The sequence below is a fragment of the Phyllobates terribilis genome, unplaced genomic scaffold (assembly GCF_046119375.1).
Source record: "Phyllobates terribilis strain yellow unplaced genomic scaffold, ASM4611937v1 Scaffold_10__3_contigs__length_209671492, whole genome shotgun sequence".
NCBI lineage: Eukaryota > Metazoa > Chordata > Amphibia > Anura > Dendrobatidae > Phyllobates > Phyllobates terribilis.
The window spans coordinates 67,288,557-67,302,846 of record NW_027362770.1 but is presented as its reverse complement, the minus strand read 5'-3'; the positions used below and the strand labels follow the sequence as shown (position 1 = coordinate 67,302,846).

The 14,290-nt window shown below is 45.7% G+C and overlaps 1 protein-coding gene across 3 annotated transcripts in view; it reads left to right on the top strand.

Annotated features, from left to right (window-relative positions):
- The window catches only part of LOC141164392 (A disintegrin and metalloproteinase with thrombospondin motifs 2-like), an 837,082-nt gene that overhangs the window by 768,344 nt on the left and 54,448 nt on the right, over positions 1–14,290 (top strand). The window lies entirely within an intron of this gene.

The following is a 14,290-nucleotide window of genomic DNA, read 5'->3' as shown; positions in this document are numbered from 1 at the left end:
GAAACTGGTTAGTTATTCATGATAAATACCATATTAAATTCCAATATTGGGCTATAATACATAAACTCACAAAGGGATCACATTTGATCCGTAATCGTCAATAAAGTATCCATTTGTAGGTCACATATTAGAACAGTAGAACAGATATACAGGAAATCTGTTTTGGCGGTTCTGTAAGGCCCACACACATTAAATCAACAATTCCATTATGGTTCAAGAGCACATTTGCTCCTTGTTATGAGAGAGATGGTCTCCCTCCTCCAGAAACCATTCATGACCATTTCTACAGCATAATGAGCATTCAAAGAATTGCAACAAAACAATGGCGGAATTTCACGTTGTTGTTGTTTTTTTTTAAGTGTAAAAATGTACTTCCAGTTAAATAAAAAGTATTAGAAGTCAGGAGTTTTCCCGCAGTTGTCTTGACTTGTGCTGTGAAGTCTCAGCCGCTAACATTGTACAATAACATTACCTTCTACAAGGCTTGAGTCATAAACCTAGGAGACCATTCATACTATTGACTGTTTGTAAGGTAGACATTAGTGTTGAGCGAGCATGCTCGACACTGCTCGTTGTTAGAACCTTGCTGTTAGGTTTTTTTTCCTTTGCTGGTCACATGACCTTGTTGGCCTATTTAATCCTGCTCCGCCCTTCTGGCTTTGCTGGACTTCATTGTATATCTACTTTCTAGCTAGCCTGTGCTCTGTATCTAACTCTGTTAGTTTGCTTGGTCTACGGACCTCTATGTTCTATCTATTTTGTTTGTTCGTCTGTCTGCTACTATTTCTATTAGGAGGTGTCCCATATTCCTCCCAGTCCTTAGTACTTGTAGGGATTCCCTCCTCACATCTATAGGTCTCCGTACAGACTAGATTAGGACTTTAGCAGGTCTGATCGCAGGATCAGGTTCCCTGTTACATCGTAGGGATTCAGCTGAGTCTTATAGTAGGGACAGATCTCCTCTCTTTCCTTAGCTTTGGTAGCAGAACATAACAGTAAGTCCAGCCTGCAAATTCTCTAAGGAAAGATTTTTTTTTTTTTTTTTTTGTTCCATCATGGTGTCGGTTCAGGATTTGGCTAAACACCTGCAGGGACTCTCTCTGGAAGTGGCCGAGCTCCGTCAGCACGTGAGTAACTGTCCTGGAGCATATTTCTTGGAGCCTAAGGTATGTTTGCCGGATTTATTTTTTGGTGAACATCGAGAATTTTTTTCATTTAAAAATGCTTGCTTATTGTATTTTCGTTTGAGACCCAAGTCCTCTGGGGATGAATCCCAGCGCGTAGGGTTCATAATGTCACTTTTGCGCAAAGAGCCTCAGGAGTGGGCCTTTTCTTTGCAACCTAGTGATTCATGCTTCAGATCAGTGGATAGTTTTTTTTCTGCTTTAGGACTATTATATGATGATCCTGACCGTGTGGCATCAGCTGAGACTGAGTTGAGACGTTTAAAACAAGGATCAGGTAATGTCGAAAAATATTGTACTCATTTTCGTCGTTGGTCCACTCAAACAGGGTGGAACGATTCTGCTCTGAAAAGTCTATTTCTTGCTGGGCTCAGTGAAAGGGTTAAAGACCTGCTAATTGCTTATCCTACACCTGAGGATTTGCAACAGGCTATGCAATTAGCTATACGGGTGGATAGAAGACTGCGTGCTAGGGTTAATGAGAGCAAATCCTCTGCTATGTCAGTTTCTGGTTATGATAATGTGTGTACTAACAGTGGTGAACCGATGGAGATTGGATCGGTGGCACCTCGCTCTCAAGAAAAAGACCGTCGTTTTTCAGAAGGCTTGTGTTTCTATTGCGGAAAATCTGGTCATTTGATTAAAGGCTGTGAGCTTCGTATGAAGAAAGAAAAAAAAAATGGTCAGTCACGCCCGTATTGCCTGTTTAAATTCCAAGGGTATATTTTTAGCTGCTTCCACGATTGCTCAGGAAAAATTAATGGAATTTCGGGTGTTTGTTGATTGCGGGTCTACACTGAATGTAATTGATGGGGGATTCGTGGAAAAACTCAATTTAAAACCTGAACCTTTATCATCCCCCATTGCTGTGGTTTCTGTGGATGGCTCCCCTTTGAAGAATATTACTCTCAAGGTCAGTGAATTTCCTCTCACTATTAATGGTGTTCACCATGAGAAATTGGATTTGGTAGTGTTGAATAACTTGCCTTCTCCAGTAATATTGGGATTGCCCTGGTTAAAATTTCACAATCCTGTACTGGATTGGTCTACCAGTGAAATTAAATCCTGGAGCCATAAATGTTATGACAAGTGTTGTAACGGGCGTATTGCAGCTTTGGATAGGGGAGATTTGCCTGTTCCTATTCAGGATTTTTGGAGAGTTTTTTCTGAGAAGGAATCGCAGGTTTTGCCTCCCCATAGAGACTATGATTGTTCTATTGAATTTGTCCCTGGAGCGACTCTTCCTAAAAGTCGTTTATTTAACCTTACCATTCCTGAGAGGAAGGCTTTGGAGGAATACATACAGACAAGTTTGGCCGCCGGTCACATTAGGCCCTCTAAGTCTCCTGTGGCGGTTGGATTTTTTTTTGTAAAAAAAAAGGACGGCGGTTTACGTCCTTGTCTGGATTTTCGTGAGATTAACAAAATTACGGTACGCAATCCTTACCCACTGCCATTGATTCCTGATCTGTTTAACCAGTTATTGGGGGCCAAGTGGTTCTCTAAAATTGACCTTAAGGGGGCATACAATCTGTTGCGCATGAAGGAGGGTGACGAATGGAAGACTGCTTTTAACACTCCTGTGGGTCATTTTGAGAATCTGGTTATGCCTTTTGGTCTTACTAATGCTCCTGCATTTTTTCAGAATCTGATTAATGACATCCTTAGACCTTTGATCGGTAGAAATGTGGTTGTGTATTTGGATGACATTTTGATTTATTCGCCAGATCTGGAGTCTCATTGGCGGAGCGTGCGTGAGGTATTACAGTTATTAATGGACAATTCGCTTTTTGCTAAGCTGGAGAAATGTGAGTTCGCTGTACAGAGAATTAGTTTTTTGGGCTACATTATCTCCAGCAAAGGTTTTGAGATGGATCCGGTTAAGGTTCAGGCTGTGCAGGAATGGCCTAGGCCTATTGGTTTGAAATCGATACAGAGGTTTTTGGGTTTCGCCAATTACTACAGAAAATTCATAAAAATTTTTTCTAGTATTGTCAAACCTCTGACTGATCTCACCAGGAAAGGTGCTGATGCGGTTCAGTGGTCTTCTGAGGCCATTGAAGCTTTTGTGTATCTCAAGGAGAGGTTCACCTCTGCTCCCATCCTTATGCAGCCTGATGTTACTAGGCCGTTTTTGGTTGAGGTTGATGCTTCCTCTGTGGGGGTTGGCGCAGTATTGTCTCAGGATAACGGGGATGGATTACATCCCTGTGCCTTTTTTTCAAAAAAATTTTCGGAGACTGAACTGAATTACGATATTGGTAATCGGGAATTATTGGCTATTAAACTCGCATTTGAACACTGGCGCCACTTCTTGGAAGGTGCGGAATTTCCCGTTCAGGTTCTTACGGATCATAAAAATCTGATATATCTTGATGCTGCCAAGCGCCTGAATGCCCGTCAGGCTAGGTGGGCACTGTTTTTCTCGCGGTTTAATTTCTCCGTTACTTACATCCCTGGTACTAAGAATGTTAAGGCGGATGCCTTGTCTCGCAGTTTTTCTCCCATAGTCGGTGCTGAGAAAGAGGAAAACATTTTACAAGAAGGTGTTGTGATAGCTGCTTTAGACTCCGTTTTGGAAGATGAGATTCTTAAAGCTCAGGAGAATGCCCCATCTAACACTCCTCATGGGAGGTTGTTTGTGCCTGGGACCTTTAGGAGAGATTTGTTTGTTGAGTGTCACGAATCTCGGTTGGCAGGTCATCCCGGAATCTCTGAGACCAAGAGACTGGTGGGTCGCAGTTTTTGGTGGCCTGGATGGCAGAAGGAAGTCATTAAGTGGGTGCGCCAATGTACTATATGTGCTAGATCTAAGTCCTCACATACTCCTGCTGCGGGGTTGCTTTGTCCTTTGGAGGTCCCCAGTGCTCCTTGGACACATTTGGCTATGGACTTTATAACTGACCTTCCCTCCTCTGAGGGTTTTACTGTCATCTGGGTGGTCGTGGACCGTTTTAGCAAGATGTGTCACTTGGTTCCCTTCGTCAAACTGCCCTGCGCTAAAACTCTCGCTAAGGCCTTTGTCAAGGAAATTGTCAGACTTCATGGCGTTCCTACTGACATTGTTTCTGATAGGGGTCCTCAGTTCGTGGCTCGTTTTTGGCGTGCCTTTTGTGACAGGTTGGGAATTCATTTGTCGTTTTCGTCCGGATATCATCCTGAATCTAATGGCCAGACAGAAAGGAAAAACCAGGATGTTGAGCAGTTCTTGCGTTGTTTTGTGGCAGACAATCAAGAGGGGTGGTCTGAGTTTCTGCCACTTGCCGAATTTGCTCTGAACAATCATACATCTTCTTCTGCTGGTTGTTCGCCTTTTTTTTGTTGTTCTGGGAGACATCCGTCGTTTGGGTCGTTCTCCAAGTTGGGATCTGCCGTGCCTGAGGAGGAGAATTTTTCCGGTGATTTGGAAAGAGTTTGGACGGATGTGCGTGGTAATCTTCAGGAGGCCAACAGAAAATCTAAAGACTACTTTGATAGGAAACGACAGGAGGTTTTGTTCGCTGTTGGTGACATGGTTTGGTTGTCCTCTAGGAATCTGCGGTTGAGGATTCCTTCTAAGAAATTGGGTCCCAAGTTTGTAGGGCCCTTTAAGGTGCTTCAGGTTGTCAACCAATCTGCTGTTAGGTTGGAGGTTCCTACCTCCTGGAGAATTAATCCGGTCTTTCATGTCTCTCTGTTAAAAAAAGCTGTTGTGTCGGATGGTGACGCCTCTGCCTCTGTTCCTCCGGTGGTGGAGGACGGGGAATATGAAATTTCTCGCATCCTTGACTCTAGACGGTATAGAGGTAGTTTGCAGTATCTTGTGGCCTGGAAAGGTTTCGGACCCGAGGATAACTCTTGGGTGAGGTCAGATGATGTTTCCGCGTCCAGACTTATCAGAGCGTTTCACAGGAGATTTCCTGATAAGCCTGGTCCTAGGGGATCCGGAGGATCCTCTTAGAAGGGGGGGTACTGTTAGAACCTTGCTGTTAGGTTTTTTTTCCTTTGCTGGTCACATGACCTTGTTGGCCTATTTAATCCTGCTCCGCCCTTCTGGCTTTGCTGGACTTCATTGTATATCTACTTTCTAGCTAGCCTGTGCTCTGTATCTAACTCTGTTAGTTTGCTTGGTCTACGGACCTCTATGTTCTATCTATTTTGTTTGTTCGTCTGTCTGCTACTATTTCTGTTAGGAGGTGTCCCATATTCCTCCCAGTCCTTAGTACTTGTAGGGATTCCCTCCTCACATCTATAGGTCTCCGTACAGACTAGATTAGGACTTTAGCAGGTCTGATCGCAGGATCAGGTTCCCTGTTACATCGTAGGGATTCAGCTGAGTCTTATAGTAGGGACAGATCTCCTCTCTTTCCTTAGCTTTGGTAGCAGAACATAACACTCGTTACTCGCCCGGGCATCTCACTACTCGGGATGTTCGGCGAGCACCGAGCATTTCCAGGTTACTCGGGCGGGAGCTCGGGTCTCCGCCCTGCACGTTTGGCGCTCTTTACAGAGCCAATGAACATGCAGGGATTGCCAGCCAGTCACTGTAATGCCGCAGCCATGTTGTTTGTGGGCATTACAGTGATTGGTTGGCCGCACAGCGTACCCTGGAGTATTTAAAACCGGGCGCCGCCATCTTGTGCACAGTCGCTCCGGATCAGACAGTGTAGGGTCAGTGCTGCTGAGCTAGGGAGAGACTTATACTCTGAAATAGTTAGTATAGGGTCTCTAAAGGCTGACAAATCAAACAAACAGTCCTTCTCAGGACTAATATCCATCCCAGATATCAGGCAGGGAGGCAGGCTGTATAGGAGACGCAGTGGTTATACCAGCAAACGCTGCACTACAGTCCTGTGTGCTCTTGTTGGTCAAATTGCTGGACTTATCACCCCGGTCTGAGGGACCAGGAAAAATTATTTTTTTTTTCATCTAAATCCTGTATTTATTTATTTTTTTCCTCAGTCAGACTGACCAAATACGCGTCTTATTAACCTTTTGGTATTCCCCCCCCCCCCCCCCCCCCAAAAAAAAAAATAAAAAATTGAGTGTGTGTTAGACTGTTCAGACACCAATATATCTGTGAAATCTCTTTATTATCCTGTTTTTGGTATTTTTTTCTGTAAAAAAAAAACAGTAATAGTGTCTCCCTGATTGTTCAGACACAAATATATCTGTTTGAAAGATTCTGGTGTAGGCCAGAAAAATAGTAATAGAAAAACAGTAGTAGTGTCATCCTGACTGGTCAGACACCAATACATCTGTTTAAAAGAGTTTGGTGTAGGCCAGAAAAATATAACTGTGGTTTTGCAGTTCCACGTTTCAAATCTCTGTATTATCCAGCTTTTAGTATTTTTTCCCTAAAGAAAAACAGTAATAGTGTCTCCCTGATTGTTCAGACACAAATATATCTATTTGAAAGATTCTGTTGTAGGCCAGAAAAATATAACTGTGGTTTTGCTGTTCCACAGGCCAAATGTCTGTATTATCCTGTTTTGGGCATTTTTTGCCATAAAAAACTGTAATAGTGTCTCCTTGACTGGTCAGCCACCAATATATCTGTTTAAAAGAGTCTGGTTTAGGCCAGAAAAATATAACTATGGTTTTGCAGCTCCACGGGTCAAATCTCTGTATTATCCTGTTTTTGGTATTTTTTGCCATAAAAAATAACCGTAATAGTGTCTCCTTGACTCGTCAGACACCAATATATCTGTTTAAAAGAGTCTGGTGTAGGCCAGAAAAATATAACTGTGGTTTTGCAGTTTCACGAGTCAAATCTCTGTATTATCCAGCTTTTGGTATTTTTTCCCTAAAGAAAAACAGTAATAGTGTTTCCCTGATTGTTCAGACACAAATATATCTGTTTGAAAGATTCTGGTGCAGGCCAGAAAAATATAACTGTGTTTTTGCAGTTCCACGGTTCAAATCTCTGTATTATCCAGCTTTTGGTATTTTTCCCTAAAGAAAAACAGTAATAGTGTCTCCCTGATTGTTCAGACACAAATATATCTGTATGAAAGATTCTGGTGTAGACCAGAAAAATATAACTGTGGTTTTGCAGTTCCACGGTTAAAATCTCTGTATTATCCACTTTTGGGCCTTTTTTACATAAAAAAACAGTTTGAGTGTGTCGCTGACTGTTCAGCCCCAAATATGTCTATTAAAAAAAGTCTGGTATACGCCAGTAAATTTGAACTGTGGTTTTACAGTTCCACGGTTCAAATCTCTGTATTATCCAGCTTTTTGCCTGTTTTACGTAAAAAAAAAAATAGTGTCTCCCTGTCTATTCAGTCACAAATATATCTGTTTATAAGATTCTGGTCTAGGCCAGACAAATAGAACTGTGGTTTTCCTCTTAACGGTTCTAATCTCCTTTTTATTACCCTTATTCCATTGAAAGTGCGAGTGTAAGCTATTTTACTTAATTTACAATGGGCAAAGCGCGTGGCAAGGGATGTGGAACTGGACTTTCTGGTGATGGTGCATATAGAGGATGGGGCCGTGGCCAAGGTGAAAATGTGCCACAACCAACAGCCACATCCTCTCGCCCCCACTTCTTGACCGAATTACTAGGGAACCACACTACAACACCAGTATTGCGAGCTGATCAATGTGAACAGGTTATTAATTGGATAGCAGATAATACTTCCAGTTACCTGGGCACCACCACCTCCGGTCTGTCTTCCACACGGTCCAGTTTTAGCAGCCTCGAATCTCGACCGCATACTCCTCCTCACCCTGATGCTTCTTCCTCCCACGATGCCGAGTGTCGTCAGACAGCAACTGATGCCACACTTGGACACTCTGAAGAGCTGTTCACTTTTTCATTTCCATATTTGTGCCCCTCGCCTGCTCCGCTTAAAGTGGTGGAAGAGGAGATACCATGTAGCGATGCCCAAATATTTGAACAGCCATGGCCAAAGGAAGTTGATGCTGGCAATTTGTCACAAGAGGTGGACGATGACGAGACACAATTGCCACGAAGTGAGGAGGAGGATCGTGGTGCGCAAGTGGAAGAGGAGGAGATGGTGGATGATCTAGTAACAGACCCAACATGGCAGGAGGACACGCAGAGCGAGGCCAGCAGCACACAGGGGGAGGGAGGCAGAGTACCCCAACAGGCAGGAAGAAGCAGTGTGGTGGCCACACACAGAAGGCGAGCAACAGTTCCCCATAACGCCAACACGAGGGACGTTGCCAGTACAACCGGTAGGTCTTCCAGAGTCTGGAATTTTTTTAAAGACTCTGCTGATAACCCCAAAAAGGCCATTTGTACCACCTGCCATGCCAGCATCAGCAGGGGTGACAAAACTACCAGCCTGACCACCACCAGCATGATCAGGCACATGGCAGCAAAGCGCCCGACTTTGTGGGGCGAACCCCAGGGTCCACGACAAGTGTCAGCAGGTGTCACCACTGCTTCTTCCGCTGTTGTGCGTGTAATAGAATCCCCTGTTGTGTGTGCAAGGCAATCCCCTGTCCATACTGCGTGCAAAGATGCCCCCTCCTCTCAGTCTTCACTTGTTATGGCAGTTTCTCAAGAAACAGCGTCCACGTCCCACCGCAGCGTTCAATTGTCCATATCCCAGACCTTTGAACGAAAGCACAAATTTGCAGCCAATGCCCCACAGGCCACAGTCCTAAATTCGCACATTACACGACTGCTTGCATTGGAAATGCTGCCTTTTAGGCTGGTGGTGACCAAATCCTTCCGCAACCTTATGGCGGTGGCCGTCCCTCAGTACTCGGTCCCCAGATGACACTATTTTGCCCAGTGTGCCATCCCCACACTACACAAGCACGTGTCCCAAAACATCTGCCGTGCCCTCAACAACGCAGTTACTAGGAGAGTCCACCTGACAACGGACACGTGGACAAGTGCTTGTGGCCAGGGACGGTACATCTCCTTGATGGCACACTGGGTAAACATAGTGGAATCCGGGACCCAGTCGGACCTTGGGACGGAACACATCCTCCCCACACCGAGGATTGCAGGCCCTATGTCAGTCAGAGTTGCCCCCACAGTGTACAGCTCCTGCAACTCATCATCCTCCTCCTCCTCATGTTCAGCCTCCATCTCAGATATCACCACATCAGTTACAAGCTGGAAGCACTGCTGTACTGCCTCAGCCAAGCGGCAACAGGCTGTGCCGAAACTCATAAGCTTAGGTGATAAACCTCACACTGCTTGTGAGTTGTGGACAGCTGTGAAAGAGCAGGCAGATCTGTGGCTGAGACCACTGAACCTACATCCAGGCATGGTCGTGTGTGACAATGGCCTTAACTTGATGGCGACTCTGAGGCGAGACGAGATCACACACGTACCATGCCTGGCTCATGTGCTTAACCTCGTGGTTCAGCGGTTTCTTAAATCGTACCCCGATTTGCCAGATCTGCTCGTCAAAGTACACCGCCTGTCAGCTCATTTTCGCAAGTCGGCTACAGCTTCCGCCGCCCTTGCTGTGTTGCAACAGCGTTTGCAGCTTCCGGCACACCGACTGGTGTGTGATTTCCCCACACGTTGGAACTCTACCCTCCACATGTTGCAAAGGATTTGTGAGCAGAAGAGAGCAGTTGTGGAGTACCAGCTGCAACAAGGCCGTCGATATTCAGGTCAGACTCCACACATAAGACCTCAGGAGTGGACCTGGATGTCTGACATATGTACCATCCTGACAAACTTTGAGGAGTCCACCAAGATGGTAAGTGGCGATGACGCCATCATTACCATCAGCATCCCACTTGTCTGTCTTTTGCAACGTTCTCTGCAGAGAATTAAAGAGGAGGCATTACCGCCAGAGTATGATGAGATGGATCAAGGAGCTGTAGCGGGCGATTACACACAGCCCAGCCTCATCTCATCCCAACGTGCATTGGGGGACAATGAGGGAGAGGAGGAGGAGGAAGAACAGGAGCTGGTATCATGCGCTGTAGACGGTAGTACCTGTACAACTGGCATACCGTCGGTTCAGCGTGAGTGGCCTGAGGACAAGGGGGAGGAGGAGGAAGAGGAGAGCATGGTCAGTCGTCATCTTGGTGAGGACACGGAAGTTTTGCCCGTTACCAGTCTGGCACGCATGGCTGAATTTATGTTACGCTGCCTTAACCGTGACCTCTCACGTTGTCAAAATGTTGGGTGACAGTCATTACTGGTGGGTCACACTTTTAGACCCCCGCTACAAGGAGAACTTTCACTCTCTTATTCCTGAGGTGGAGAGGTCTACAAAAATGGGGCAGTACCAGAAGGCCCTTGCTGCAGAACTGTTAAAAAAAATTCCCATCTGAACACGCTAGTGGCAGAGGTCACAGTTCGTTGACCAACCAAGGCGTACAGGCGAGAGAGACGCAACTCCAATCCAGCAGAGGCAGGGGATCACTGTCAACATTCTGGGACAGTTTTCTGAGACCCGCCCAGCTTACAGACTCTGAGACGCGGGGTACTCTCACAAGGAGTGGAAAGTTTCAAAAGATGGTGAGGGAGTACCTTGCCGACCGTACCAGCGTCCTCCGTGATTCCTCTGTACCTTTTAATTATTGGGTATCCAAGCTGGACGCTTGGAATGAACTCGCTCTGTATACCTTGGAGGTCCTGGCCTGCCCTGCCGCTAGCGTGTTATCGGAGCGTGTTTTTAGTGCCGCTGGGGGAATTATAACTGATAAGCGCACTCGCCTGTCAACTGACAATGCTGACAAGCTGACCCTTATCAAAATGAACAAGGGCTGGATTAGGCCAGACTCCTCATCACCACCAAATGACAGCAGAGTAACATAAAGTCAAATCCACTGTGTTATTTCGAGAGGTGTATTCCCATGCACCGCTTCACACCCACACATGGGTATACGCTTCCTCATTTCGGCTGTATTTTGCTCTTTTCCTTATCCTCAGCCTCCACCACCACTATACCATCAGGGTGACCTTGGTCAGTGTTGTCAGCATTGCAAGTTCCTCCCTCCTAATTTTTGGCAGCTTTTGCTTGGAAGGCATAGGCAAAGACTATGGGAGACCCACTCCCCAATAATGGGAATAATGTTTTTAAGTTGCTGTACTGTATGGCTCTTCCAAGGGGTATTAAAACCATCTCGTTAAGCTGCTGTGGCCTCCACCACTCTTCCAAGGGGCATTAAAACCGTCTTGTTAAGCTACTGCGACCTCCACCACTTTTCCCAGGGGCATTAAAACCGACTTTTTAAGCTACTGCGACCTCCACCACATTTTCAAGGGGCATTGATATTGTCTTTTTATTCCACTGTGACCTCCACATCTCTTCCAAGGGGCAGTAAAACTGTCTTTTTAAAATACTGCGACCTCCACCGCTCTTCCAAGGGGCATTAAAAGCGTCTTGTTAAGCTAATGCGACCTCCACCACTTTTCCAAGGGGCATTAAAACCATCTTGTTAAGCTACTGCGACCTCCACCATTCTTCCAAGGGGCATTAAAACCGTCTTGTTAAGCTACTGCGACCTCCACCACATTTTCAAAGGGCATTGATATTGTCTTTTTATTCCACTGTGACCTCCACGTCTCTTCCAAGGGGCATTAAAACCATCTTGTTAAGGTACTGCGACCTCCACCACTTTTCCAAGGTTCATTAAAACCATCTTTTTAAGCTACTGCAACCTCCACGTCTCTTCCAAGGGGCATTAAAACCATCTTATTAAGCTACTACGACCTCCACCGCTCTTCCAAGGGGCATTAAAACTGTCTTGTTAAGCTACTGTGACCTCCACTACTTTTCCAAGGTTCATTAAAACCGTCTTGTTAAGCTACTGCAACCTCCACCACTTTTCCAAGGGGCATTAAAACTGTCTTGTTAAGCTACTGCGACCTCCACTACTTTTCCAAGGTTCATTAAAACCGTCTTGTTAAGCTACTGCGACCTCCACCACTTTTCCAAGGGGCATTAAAACCGTCTTGTTAAGCTACTGCGACCTCCACTACTACAAAATGCCCTTCAGTAGGGTTATCAATAAGGGAACAACTAAAACATTAAACTTTAGGAGGGCGAAGTTTGATCAGCTGAAAGAAAACCTTCAACTTATAGACTGGGACAAAGTTCTTGTTATGTTCTGCTACCAAAGCTAAGGAAAGAGAGGAGATCTGTCCCTACTATAGGACTCAGCTGAATCCCTACGATGTAACAGGGAACCTGATCCTGGGATCAGACCTGCTAAAGTCCTAATCTAGTCTGTACGGAGACCTATAGATGTGGGGAGGGAATCCCTACAAGTACTAAGGACTGGGAGGAATATGGGACACCTCCTAACAGAAATAGTAGCAGACAGACGAACAAACAAAATAGATAGAACATAGAGGTCCGTAGACCAAGCAAACTAACAGAGTTAGATACAGAGCACAGGCTAGCTAGAAAGTAGATATACAATGAAGTCCAGCAAAGCCAGAAGGGCGGAGCAGGACTAAATAGGCCAACAAGGTCATGTGACCAGCAAAGGAAAAAAAACCTAACAGCAAGGTTCTAACAGTACCCCCCCTTCTAAGAGGATCCTCCGGATCCCCTAGGACCAGGCTTATCAGGAAATCTCCTGTGAAACGCTCTGATAAGTCTGGACGTGGAAACATCATCTGACCTCACCCAAGAGTTATCCTCGGGTCCGAAACCTTTCCAGGCCACAAGATACTGCAAACTACCTCTATACCGTCTAGAGTCAAGGATGCGAGAAATTTCATATTCCCCGTCCTCCACCACCGGAGGAACAGAGGCAGAGGCGTCACCATCCGACACAACAGCTTTTTTTAACAGAGAGACATGAAAGACCGGATTAATTCTCCAGGAGGTAGGAACCTCCAACCTAACAGCAGATTGGTTGACAACCTGAAGCACCTTAAAGGGCCCTACAAACTTGGGACCCAATTTCTTAGAAGGAATCCTCAACCGCAGATTCCTAGAGGACAACCAAACCATGTCACCAACAGCGAACAAAACCTCCTGTCGTTTCCTATCAAAGTAGTCTTTAGATTTTCTGTTGGCCTCCTGAAGATTACCACGCACATCCGTCCAAACTCTTTCCAAATCACCGGAAAAATTCTCCTCCTCAGGCACGGCAGATCCCAACTTGGAGAACGACCCAAACGACGGATGTCTCCCAGAACAACAAAAAAAAGGCGAACAACCAGCAGAAGAAGATGTATGATTGTTCAGAGCAAATTCGGCAAGTGGCAGAAACTCAGACCACCCCTCTTGATTGTCTGCCACAAAACAACGCAAGAACTGCTCAACATCCTGGTTTTTCCTTTCTGTCTGGCCATTAGATTCAGGATGATATCCGGACGAAAACGACAAATGAATTCCCAACCTGTCACAAAAGGCACGCCAAAAACGAGCCACGAACTGAGGACCCCTATGAGAAACAATGTCAGTAGGAACGCCATGAAGTCTGACAATTTCCTTGACAAAGGCCTTAGCGAGAGTTTTAGCGCAGGGCAGTTTGACGAAGGGAACCAAGTGACACATCTTGCTAAAACGGTCCACGACCACCCAGATGACAGTAAAACCCTCAGAGGGGGGAAGGTCAGTTATAAAGTCCATAGCCAAATGTGTCCAAGGAGCACTGGGGACCTCCAAAGGACAAAGCAACCCCGCAGCAGGAGTATGTGAGGACTTAGATCTAGCACATATAGTACATTGGCGCACCCACTTAATGACTTCCTTCTGCCATCCAGGCCACCAAAAACTGCGACCCACCAGTCTCTTGGTCTCAGAGATTCCGGGATGACCTGCCAACCGAGATTCGTGACACTCAACAAACAAATCTCTCCTAAAGGTCCCAGGCACAAACAACCTCCCATGAGGAGTGTTAGATGGGGCATTCTCCTGAGCTTTAAGAATCTCATCTTCCAAAACGGAGTCTAAAGCAGCTATCACAACACCTTCTTGTAAAATGTTTTCCTCTTTCTCAGCACCGACTATGGGAGAAAAACTGCGAGACAAGGCATCCGCCTTAACATTCTTAGTACCAGGGATGTAAGTAACGGAGAAATTAAACCGCGAGAAAAACAGTGCCCACCTAGCCTGACGGGCATTCAGGCGCTTGGCAGCATCAAGATATATCAGATTTTTATGATCCGTAAGAACCTGAACGGGAAATTCCGCACCTTCCAAGAAGTGGCGCCA